We start from the raw sequence: 12686 nt of genomic DNA, 5'->3' as shown, positions 1-12686 counted from the left end.
TTGATTGCATTAACCAAAAGAAATTTCATAACGTAAAATAGTAAAATTCCCACGGATTAGTTTAACCTGCATTTATTTTCCATTTAAGGTATATGTTTATTATTTTATTTGACGTTTCCTGAAAGACCAACAAACCAGTTAAAGAACATGTTCTTTTTTGCCACGTCCTTGAACCCGCCCCCACGCTCACTGGCCAGGCCACATTGCACGCTGTATCACAATTCACATCTTGTTGCAACGCAGTTCGATGTGTGAAGTGGAGGACTGCAGGTCCCAGAATGCAAACAAACATATATGAGTAGGTGATCCGATAAAGCACACATTGGTGACCCGTAGCAATGTGAAGCTCAGAGCTATGTCTTAACGTGATATATGTCGAGTCTGTGCGCAGTCCGGCACTGGAATTTGTCGACACTTTTGTAAGGGATTGAGGCTATTCTTCGTCTTTCTGTGAATGACTTCTCGTTTACATTTCAGAAACCATTCCTGGCTTTTGATTGGCTGGTTGTCGGGTGTGGCGCAGGTGCCGCTGAACTGCAAGATCGTAGTGAACTCTCGTGTCGAGGGGCGCGCGCGGATCTATGGGAGCTGCGGAGCATGGGGGAACTTTTCGTTGCTCCAAGGAACAGAGGCTGTGTTTGGGGGACGCCGAAACGGGTGTTTTGTTTCTTCACCAGTGTGTTCCTCCGCGTTATCTCCCACCGGAGCTCTAATTCTTCCATTCGGCTGCGCGGCACCGATCCTCCGCGTTATCTCCCCCCGGAGCTCTAATTCTTCTATTCGGCTGCGCGGCACCGATGTTTGAGACGAGACGAGGGGCTTTTCTGGTTAGTAAAATTTACACTACGCATTATGCCACATGAAAAAGATGGTGGATGTCAGTACTTGTGTATTTTGCAGTTTTACAATGTTTCTACACAGGGGTCGTCTGCTGCTCGATGGTTTGTGGGTGCCACGTGTCTTTCATCGTGGTGCCCACACCCGTGTGTCTTCGTCGTCACTGAGGCCACTCTTTGGTTTCTACCTGGTGGTACCATCCTGTGACGTCATCGCTCTCTTCTGTACTATGAACAGTACGTAGACTGTAGCAATGTGATAGTTGTGGTTATGTTGTATTCTCTCAGTTGTGTACGAGGCCTGCAAATAGTTGGTTTGAAGCTGAGGTTTGTGGCGGGAACTGTAAAAGGAGCCCGCACTATTTTATATATGGTTAGCTGTCATAGGTTTGATCCTTAGAGGCGCTGTAAATACATATATACTCACTGCCGATTTCATGGAGCTAAATTAATCCATTTCTGTAGGATGAGTGTCTCTTTTTATCCAGGAAGTGACAACTTTCTCAATAGGCCATTGCTTCCATCGGGTACATTTACTGGCTTGAGGTTAGATTTTAGGTTTGCTTCTCATGGGTTTCTTGCCTGGCTGGCCCGAGAGCCTGTATCTGTCGCTTAATTCTTCTTACAGGGCCAGTACATCCATTCCATAGACACCGGTACTTGCACATTCACACATTCAGTCACTCCTAGGCGTGACCACATACAGCTTGTACTTTACCCATATCCATTCCATAGACACCGGTACTTGCACATTCACACATTCAGTCACTCCTAGGCGTGACCGTGACCACATACAGCTTGTACTTTACCCATAAAATGTAATGGATCAACTATAACGTCCCTTTACGCATACTCTATTGTTCAAATAACTTAATACCGAAATTCGTTTGTTTTGATTTCCATTGGCACCATATCTATAAGTGTAGCAAATTATTCTTTAGAGCTTTTGCCTGATTTGCAAGCGTGGGACTTAAATTTTTTTCTTACATCCTAGCTTCTTTATCCCCATTTATTTGAGCTCAGCTGGTGTTTTTGTTGCTTACATGCCACTTGTAGGAAGTCCTAAGAACTTTACTCTTTAAGTAAAACCCTGGGTGTAGATTTGTTGGGGACCTTCAGCACTTAAGCCTCTAGCTGCTCCGACCCCGTTAGCCTATTATCACAAGCGAAATTTGGGGTTCAAGGCTATGTTGGATATCTAGGAGTGCGGATGGTGTTGGCTGCGTAGATGCTGCTATTCTGAAACCCAACGAGTAGGATGGCAGCAGGGTTTTTATCCTTTTTTGTGGCTTCCAATAGTTTGTTCAACGCGCGGTTTGTGTATGAGCACTCAACTCCTGTACTGGGATGGATGGATCTCTCTCTTGGTGAATGGGTGTGGAGAGTCGAGGTTCCTAGGAGGTTATGTGTGGTTGTAGTTTACAGTTTAGTGTGGTGTGTATCTATTGTGGATACTGGAGTAGCCTTTCTTTGATTTAGTGGGTTCTTCAGTAAATATATGTTCTATAGAGCTGTGCGGGCAACTGAGATGATGGGGGCGAATGGAAAATATATGCAGTTCTTAATTTTAGGTGGAAGGCTTGTCTTGTGCCCTGTACTTCTCATGCTGTTATGCCTCCATGTGTTGAGTTGGCCTCTTGAGTCCTTTGTGCTACCTTGTGACGTGGAACATCTTAAAGGCAGCAGGTCAGCGACTGGGCATCTAGAGAGGTAGGAATGTGGCTATTTCTTCAGCAATTCAAGTGGCAAACAGTTTTTAAAATCTGTTTTTATTGGTATTCCATACAAAACTTACACTTCATATTTTGCAACGATCATCAGTCCCAAATGTACTCCGGAATTTATCATCTCATTTCAGTGCAGCGATACAGTGAGAGACTGCGATGAAATGATAGTGCTGTTCTTCACACAAGCATTTGTTTGGCACGATAATATGGTTTATCATAACATACATGGTTGTACTTGTTTTACAGCCTCTGAAAATATGTTGAATGTACTACAATTGATTTGACTGAGTCCTGCTATAAACTGTGAAGGTGACGTAGCATTGAACAGCGACCATGAACAATCCCCCTTATGACCAAGGAAGGAATTAATTGGCCCTTTTGTGCTTACATTGTGAGTGTTATATCTATTCCTAGATTGTTCTGTAAAGATCTTGATAGTCTGATGCGTATTTTATGTAAAGATCTTGATAGTCTGAGAGGTACCAGTGAGAATATGGATGTATCGGGGAGCCAATCAGTCTGGATCTTGGAGCCGCATCCTCATATTGTGTATGTTTATACAAAATTACGTCTGGGATCTCTGATAAGGCAGCAGTTGTGGGGTAGTAATCATAATGGGGGCCAACTTTTAAGGGGACATTGTATCATTATTTCTGCCCTTAACTAAGTCTGATCGAAAGGGGCAAGGTCCCAAAAGGCGACCTGGACTCTCACGTGCCCAACAAAATAGTGTGATACAAACTAGTTACAGTGATTAAATCCTCTCTACTCAATGATGCCAAGTATTTTTGCTAGTTTCAACATACAATTTAATTTTCATTGCATGATTTTTGGATGCATTATATACATACACTTCATTATGTAAATAGGCACCGTTTCAGGCACTGATTACTACTTAGTGGATTTGTATACTTAGATGGCTCCATCAATGTGCACCATAAATGTTTATATTGTGAAATCATTTTTCTCTACAGATTTGCCCCTGAGGAAGGGACAGACCGTCCCGAAACGCATTGGGCTGGATTTTCTTTGTGATTTCTTATGATTTTGTATCATCCTTTTATTATCAGTTCGCCAGATCACATGACGATTTATGAAAGTTCGAACAATTAATTCAACTATGTATATAATGCATCCAAAAATCATGCAATGAAAATTAAATTGTATGTTGAAACTAGCAAAAATACTTGGCATCATTGAGTAAAGAGGATTTAATCACTGTAACTAGTTTGTATTACACTATTTTGTTGTGCACGTGAGAGTCCAGGTGGCCTTTTGGTACCTGGCCCCTTTCGATCAATTGATACTTGCTTGGCAGACAATGGTCACATGTCGCACACTGTAAAGTTTTAAGCACGTATTGATTATTAGTAATAACCGCAGTTCAAATAGGTGTGCAGAATCCACACTCATCAGTCTTAACTAGGTCTGCACACAATTTGTCCCTTCCCAAGCAATTTGAAATTTACAGAGGCCACGGGCCCTCCTCCCTGTGCAATGTTACCTTTCACTAGGCGTGAAACGTTTGACGGCTGCTTCTCGTTGTTTCATACGTGGGGCTGTAGAGGATTTTCAGGTCCTAGTAATGGCCTACTTCAGCAGTATCTATAATCAGCAGATTTAATTCACGCTTTACCTCTCTGTTGGTGGATTAGACTTGCTCCTAGAGTAGCTTATTTGTGTATAGTGTTTTATAAAGCGCAAACATGATCACCAAGGTATCGAATAGCGTATGACTTCTTTCCTGTTAGTCTTGAGAACATTCGGAATCTCGTGTTAAAACTGAGTTACAATGGGACAACCCCAGATCATGTGATTAAAAAATCAACGTTTTCACCATGACAGTGGCGACAGCAAGCCATTTAATTAAGCCGCAACTTGTTAAATATGTGAAGGAACATGCAAGCTCTGTGTGGTTGGTAATGTTGTATCTGTCATTTTGAGAGCCATTCCTAAGATGTTGAAGGAACTTATCCCATTCCTTGTCACTTGGAGCGTGACCGAAGTCGTTCTCAAAGCGTAGCTTCAGCTTTGATAAGGGTGAGTGAATAAGGTCAGTAAGGATCTGTGTAGCCATGTGATGAGCTTACGGCCCATCCCCAGATTGAAAAGAATTTGTGTGGTAGCTGTGTGGGTGGGATATGTGATGTTACAACGCATACCATTACATCGCATGTCGTTGCAACGCCAAACTTTACCTCAACTTTGTCGGCGGAGAGCTGGAAGTTGGAATAGATTAATTTTCTATTCCAACTCCAGTGTGTGCAACAGTAGGGAAGGTGTTGGAGTTAAATCCAACACCTTCTACCCACTGAAGTATACTTTTTTCGTTGCAACGGCATGCGTTGTAACGGTTGCATTGTAAAGGCTTTTTCGCGTGTGGGTGAGGTTCTGCATTCATGATGTGCCAGAGAGTACAAATCGGAGCTAAGACGGCTCTGTAGGTCAGGAGCTCAGAAGGCAGAAGGTCTGATCCGCTAGTAGTTCATCCAAAGGGATCAGTGCGCCATTCTTTAACAGGTCTCCTAGTGTGGCAAGTCTGGCTTGCTGCCTTTGAGCTAGAACTGCACTAGTCCTCGATGATAACTCAGCAAGCACCAGTGAAAATGCTATATTATGAGTGTATACCAGAGCCCATGTATAGTTGTGCAGAATCCTCCAAAGACAATATTGTGTTGCTCATAGGAGGCGGGGAGAGGTATTACATGACCTTGACTAATATAGGACCAATCGAGCTTGCTGTTTCATTTGTACTGACTTTGAAGCTGTCCCAAGCATGTCCAGATATTAGTTAACTATGACGAGAGCCGTTGTGTTTGCGCTACTAAGTAGTATAGCTCAGAATCAGGTACTCCTTCGCTCCCTGATCTGTCCTTTCCTTTCAAGTGGTTAGGACCACTCTAGGGTAGCTTCTGTTCAAAATCAAGTCTAATAATAGACTGCCCATTTATTTAAAATGTTTCAGAGGTAGTATGCAAGGTACATTTCTGTAATAGTAGATTAACTCGGGTGAAATCACAATTTTAGTCAACTTTATTCGGCCTGCTGCTGTAAGAAGGTGAGAATGCGAAAAGCTGACCTGGAGTGGACGGATCTCACTACCTCTCCTATATTCTCCTCTACGACATCCGCTTCAGCTTGATAGAACTGAACCACAAAATATTTAAATGTGGAGGTTGCCCATTTGGGGAGAATAGTTATGCAGTTGCCCCATGCTAAAGGGGCTCTTGGTCGTAATGGGAAAACATAACTTTTATCCCAGCTCACCTTCAGGCCTGATACACCGCCAAAGGCTTCAAGTTACCTAATAAACTACCTGATGTTGGTCTTTGTTTCCTGCAAATATAACAAGAGGTTTTTGGCATAAAGTTAAACTGTGGCCCGACTGCCAGATCAAATAGGAGGGGGAGATAGGACGTCCATGTTTAGTTCCCTGGCTTACCGGATGTTGATCCGAGATCACATGGCCAGTCTATATATACTGTGCTGGCGAATGGTTGGACATGATCTTAATCCATCTATGGACATGATCTTAATTCATCTATGGAAGGATTCTTCCAGCCTGAACCAGACCAGTACTTTGTGAAGACCTTTCTAAATAAGGGAGTCAAAAGCCGCCTCAACGTAAATTGATAACACAGCCACGTCATAAGGGTCAACTTGGCTATCCTTAACAGTCACCGTATGTTTTGCGTTGTATTCCAACGCCAGTATAAAACAAAAATGTTTTATACTGGCGTTGGAATTAGGTGTGACGTGTGTGGTAGGAGTCTGTTATAAAGAATTTTCCAAAGTATCTTGTAGTCCACACTCCATATTAAAAGCCGTGATATGCTGACAACTCATCTGAAGGTGTACCCGGCTTCAGGGGGGGTGAGGGGGGGGCACTACCAGTGCCTCCCAAGTTGTGGTGGGAATGTTTGCGTATTTGAATACCTTGTAATAAAGCGTGACTAGGTGCTAATTCTTCCGCTAAGGATTTGTAAAACTCGAGTGTATAGACAGTCTGCCCAAGAGACCTCCTCCGTGCCAGTAAAGGTATTGCAGCTTTCACTTCCTGTATAGAAATTGGTTGTCCCAGTTCTGTGTTTCTCTGGCACGCCAATTTAGGCAATGAGATGCCTTCGAGATAGTCATCTACACTAAAATCTGAACAGTCATCTCTATTGGCATTTAGCAGTTTCAAAAAGTTTAGAAAGGCTTTAACAGATTCTGGAGCATGCTGTAGAGATCCTTTGAGTCCACAATCTTCGTCAATGTGGGCCGCCTTCTCTCTGGATTAGCTGGCAAAGCTAAAAGTCTGCCGGATTTATCACATTGTGTCTGTTGATGAGCTAAATATGCTGTATAGTCCAAGCAGCATTGCCGTTTGACTGTGGAAGTCTGCTCTGGTCTCTTCCGGTTAGTAAGGAGCATTTCATCTGTTACTGTCCTGTTCTCAAAGTAATGCAGAAAAGAAGTCTGTCAAGGGAATCTACCTGTCGGGTAATTTGCTTCCCAACCCCTACAGTTCTCTGTACAAAATGTCAGAGAAAAGTGACCTTTATAGTCTCCCATTTTGTAAACTGTGAGTTGGTTGAGCCCTTATTTATTTTTTTGTAGAGGTGCTCTATGAACTCCCTGATTCATGCACAGAACGTTAGGTCTTCCAGCACTTTGCGATGAAGCTTCCGTATTGGTGTGGGTGTTGTGCCTTAAACATGCAACAGTAATGGGTTATGGTCTGATATTGTTTGACGTAAATGCTCAGCTGTGCTAACCCCTGATAAGAAGTTAGAATATCTAATGAAGTGATCCAAGCGGACATGGATGTCCTGACCTGCTGAATGATCAGAGTTTTCTTGAAAGGCCGGATGTTTATGATGCCATATGTCTCGGAAGTACCAAAGTTGTTACCAGTCTCTGTGGGCCTTTGCTGTGGTATACACTGAAGTGTTTGGGAGTGGTGGGTGAGATCAATCCAAGTGCACGTCCAATCCCCTATTAAAGTCTCTGCCTATAATTACCGGCTATTCAGGCCGATTTGATATCAGAGGAGACAGGGAGGAGTACAAGTTCAATAGACCTATGTGTGGTGCATAAATGCTGCCGAGCAGCAGCGATCTACCATCTAGTCTGCCCTCAACCGAGACGTAGCTGCCATTCTCATCTATAACCTGGTTCCAGATTTTGAACGGGACCTTTGGACGGATCCAGATAAGTGCTCCTCTAGCATATGATTAGTCAGTGGTTAGAACTGTCTTCACTTGTAGTGGAGCTTTACTCTGTGCAACGTGGGTCTCCTGCAGCATTGCTAAGTGTATCCCCCTGTGACCAAGATAGGCGTATACCTTGCATCCCTTACTTGTAGTAGATATTTCATGGACATTCCAAGTTAGAAACGTAAGAGTTTAACCCCATTCTTCAGCAAAGTGAAAAGGACTTGAGCCTGAAGAGGGAGTCTGTATCCAGGTTATTAACTCAGGATTTATCCTTAGAAGCGCCACCGTTCCACAAGTCATTCCCCCATACCCTGTGGGAGCAGGGGTCCCAGCTTTCAGCGTCCAAAAAGAAAACAAGCGTATCTGTAAATGAACAACAACCTGAGTGCACTTGCTGCACAAGATCACCTGTAAGGGGTGACGTAGTCCAGAAAAAAAGGGGGGGGAGAATCAGCTAAGTGGCTGTTCCAAGAAGGCAAAGAGGAGTCTGTGGGATGTATGGTTCACTCCCTGCCAGTCGTGCTCTAAGGCTGGTGGACTCTTGTGATCGGGGTTGGGCACTTTGGGTGCCAACTCAGTGATCAGCATACATCAAATTGCATGCTTATTGGGGCATTCAAATAAGTTAACATTGGTGCATAACCAAACTGGAAGGATTAACGTATTACTGTCGTATATACACCTGCCCGCTCATATTAATTCATCAGCAGTTGTTGGCATTATATTGGGTAGTATAGTGACTTTTTAGTGCTAGTCAGTCAGTTTCATTCGGGCGAGGGGTGCACGAGTCTGCAAGATTTCCTGCAACGCTTCCCACTCTGCCTTTTTGCTAGACGATGTTGTGAGTGTTGTGTAGCGCCTCCACCGTTAGCTTAGCATGTCGCCTCAAATTGTTCACCCCAGTTCCATGCCACCTTAGGTTCATTAAAGGAAAATGTTGATTAGTTAGCAATGATCTTCAGCGTAGTGGGAACGAGAAGCGTGTATTGTAGGCCCATCTCTCTCAGCTTTTGTCTAACCTCTGTGAAGTTGTCTCTCGAGTGTTGCACTGCAAGTGTGTAATGTGGAAAAATCATTACCTTTCCAGAGCCAACTTTGAAATGTCTTTCTGTGCGGTCTTGCTGAATTATATAATCTCTATTTTAATAATTGAGAATCTTTGCCACAGTTGGTCTGGGAATGCTTCTGTGTGGGGGTGGTCTCCCATTGTGCTACAATTATACGCCTCACGTGGTAGCATAGTACAGTTTATACAATATGCTTTGTAGTACATTGCAAAATAATGACACATAAAAATAACATCTTTTTACATTATCATTGAATTTCATGAATCCATTACATGATCATCGTATCACATTTTAGTGTGTATGCCCAATGCATTTCGGAACACTGAGGTTCCTTCATCAGGGGCTAATCTGAAATAAAGATAAACATGTATATCAGTGTTGGTGTCATAGGGGGCTCAACATCATAAATTGAGTTAGTGGATATGAACGAATTGTTATATGATCATATCCTACCTGTGATGGATTGTTGGCTTGATATGCACTGTGAAATGAGGATACAGAATCAGTAAATGGTACCCCTGGTTCTAAGTGTTTTTAAGAAAGAATGCTACCTGAACGTGACTTAATCATCAACAGTCTCACGGGCTTACCTCGATGGAGAATAAATATGCAAGCTGTGGAGAAACGAAAGTGCTAATTGAATATAGGATCGTGCTCAAAATCATGACTGCTTTGAAAACGAAGCTAAAATGCTCGGACGTTGGTGAAGTGAAATAACTACTCGCTTACCTCAAGCGTGTGATATTCGGAATAACTGAAAAATAACAACAAGAGAGAGATAGATCAAGACCTATTCCCAGGGGAGGTATCTGATGATAAAAACAAAAATGCTGATAGGACCGCCTTACCTACTGAAAGATGTAACGTAGAAGAAACGAAGTTCTCCGTGATTAAGGTCGGGTTTGAAAACGCCACGGTTACCGCGTTTAAAGAGAACGTAACCATAGAAAGAGGACTAATCAAGGGAAATCTGCACAAAAGCAATGAATGATAAGCGCCATCTTAGATTGGTGGAATAGTCATGAAAAAACGATTGTGGTGAAAACAATAATGATAATAATAATGATATTATCAGTTATAAACTGGTGAAAAAGGAGATTGATTTGAGAAGAATATGTTTAAAGAGAAGAAAAGTGACTACCGGAATTAAATATTAATTCAGCACAATGGTGTTTAATGTAGACTGAGCCGTACGGAACAAGCCAACCGTTGGTCCTGAAGGACAACGGAGATATTATATACTAAAATAACAACAATAAATCACCCTTATAAGAATTGTCTACAAGAAATTCACTAGAGCGCGTGAAATGTTCTGTCATAAGATAGCGCGATGTTTAAGAGAATGAAAGATACCAATGTTTGTGATTTTGATAAGACTTTATTAATAGTGTGTGTTTGGAAATAATAATAAAATAATCCTGGTGACTAATCTGCCCTGAGGCGGGTCTACAGTCCATGAGGTAAATGCGGTGATATAGGATTTGCTGTAGTTATTGGCTCTGTGTGTGTAAAAAGGATCCCTGGGCTGTGATAATTGGGCTTATGTATGGTCTGAACAATCAGAACTAACGTCATTTCATAAAAAACACGACCTATCTAATCTGTCATTAATTCCCTGTGGAAGCATGGTATCAAGGTATTTTATCCAATATACTTCGCGTTGTAACAATTTGAGGTGGTTGTTAACTCCTTGTTGTATTGGTATTTGTTCAATCACTTGAAATCCCAGTTGGGATATGGTATGGTTTGCTTCCACCCAATGGTTTGCCAGAGAAGAGTTCAGATTTTTTGTTCTTATGCGACTTTTGTGTTCTGTAATGCGAATCTTAATTTTTCGCTCTGTTTTGCCGACATACATTTTGCCGCAAGGGCATTTAATGCCATATATTACATTGCTCGCATTACAGTCACTGGTATGTCTCAAAATTATGTTTTTTCCTAAGTTAACAACCACCTCAAATTGTTACAACGCGAAGTATATTGGATAAAATACCTTGATACCATGCTTCCACAGGGAATTAATGACAGATTAGATATGTCGTGTTTTTTATGAAATGACGTTAGTTCTGATTGTTCAGACCATACATAAGCCCAATTATCACAGCCCAGGGATCCTTTTTACACACACAGAGCCAATAACTACAGCAAATCCTATATCACCGCATTTACCTCATGGACTGTAGACCCGCCTCAGGGCAGATTAGTCACCAGGATTATTTTATTATTATTTCCAAACACACACTATTAATACAGTCTTATCAAAATCACAAACATTGGTATCTTTCATTCTCTTAAACATCGCGCTATCTTATGACAGAACATTTCACGCGCTCTAGTGAATTTCTTGTAGACAATTCTTATAAGGGTGATTTATTGTTGTTATTTTAGTATATAATATCTCCGTTGTCCTTCAGGACCAACGGTTGGCTTGTTCCGTACGGCTCAGTCTACATTAAACACCATTGTGCTGAATTAATATTTAATTCCGGTAGTCACTTTTCTTCTTTAAACATATTCTTCTCAAATCAATCTCCTTTTTCACCAGTTTATAACTGATAATATCATTATTATTATCATTATTGTTTTCACCACAATCGTTTTTTCATGACTATTCCACCAATCTAAGATGGCGCTTATCATTCATTGCTTTTGTGCAGATTTCCCTTGATTAGTCCTCTTTCTATGGTTACATTCTCTTTAAACGCGGTAACCGTGGCGTTTTCAAACCCGACCTTAATCACGGAGAACTTCGTTTCTTCTACGTTACATCTTTCAGTAGGTAAGGCGGTCCTATCAGCATTTTTGTTTTTATCATCAGATACCTCCCCTGGGAATAGGTCTTGATCTATCTCTCTCTTGTTGTTATTTTTCAGTTATTCCGAATATCACACGCTTGAGGTAAGCGAGTAGTTATTTCACTTCACCAACGTCCGAGCATTTTAGCTTCGTTTTCAAAGCAGTCATGATTTTGAGCACGATCCTATATTCAATTAGCACTTTCGTTTCTCCACAGCTTGCATATTTATTCTCCATCGAGGTAAGCCCGTGAGACTGTTGATGATTAAGTCACGTTCAGGTAGCATTCTTTCTTAAAAACACTTAGAACCAGGGGTACCATTAACTGATTCTGTATCCTCATTTCACAGTGCATATCAAGCCAACAATCCATCACAGGTAGGATATGATCATATAACAATTCGTTCATATCCACTAACTCAATTTATGATGTTGAGCCCCCTATGACACCAACACTGATATACATGTTTATCTTTATTTCAGATTATCCCCTGATGAAGGAACCTCAGTGTTCCGAAATGCATTGGGCATACACACTAAAATGTGATACGATGATCATGTAATGGATTCATGAAATTCAATGATAATGTAAAAAGATGTTATTTTTATGTGTCATTATTTTGCAATGTACTACAAAGCATATTGTATAAACTGTACTATGCTACCACGTGTGATATATTAACATAAAGTTGAATTTCTGTTGACATTGTCAGAAATAAATTGAATTATCTGTCAAAATAATTGCAGTGTCTTAGCACACACCAGGCGAACAGTGCACAGCTTAACACTAGCTATCAGCTGGCTATTTAACTACAATTATCTCTGTAGAAGTGGACAAACTTCTACTTAGCTGTTGCACCGCAAACTTAAAAACTCATTCAAGCTGAATAATTATACTAAAAACGGTGTGCTCTCCCCACCACATAACTACAATTATACGCCTGCCATAATGACCCGATTTCATTGCCCCCTTCCCCCGTGACTCAGATAATTATCTGCTCAGCTGCCGCCTTGGGAGTGCGGCTAGGTCAAGCTGTAGTCACTGGTGTCCAGGAGGCG

At 41.6% G+C, this 12686-nt stretch overlaps 1 long non-coding RNA gene across 1 annotated transcript in view; it reads left to right on the top strand.

Moving 5' to 3' along the window:
* The first annotated feature begins 354 nt into the window (after positions 1 to 354).
* The window catches only part of LOC146856421 (uncharacterized), a 49285-nt gene continuing 36953 nt past the window's right edge, over positions 355 to 12686 (top strand). Inside the window, exon 1 of the long non-coding RNA XR_014981481.1 lies at positions 355 to 827. This is a non-coding gene — a long non-coding RNA (uncharacterized LOC146856421). The remainder of the gene's footprint in view (positions 828 to 12686) is intronic.

Source organism: Triturus cristatus, chromosome 4_1, assembly GCF_964204655.1.
Source record: "Triturus cristatus chromosome 4_1, aTriCri1.1, whole genome shotgun sequence".
Lineage (NCBI taxonomy): Eukaryota > Metazoa > Chordata > Amphibia > Caudata > Salamandridae > Triturus > Triturus cristatus.
This window is presented reverse-complemented; position numbering and strand designations above follow the sequence as displayed.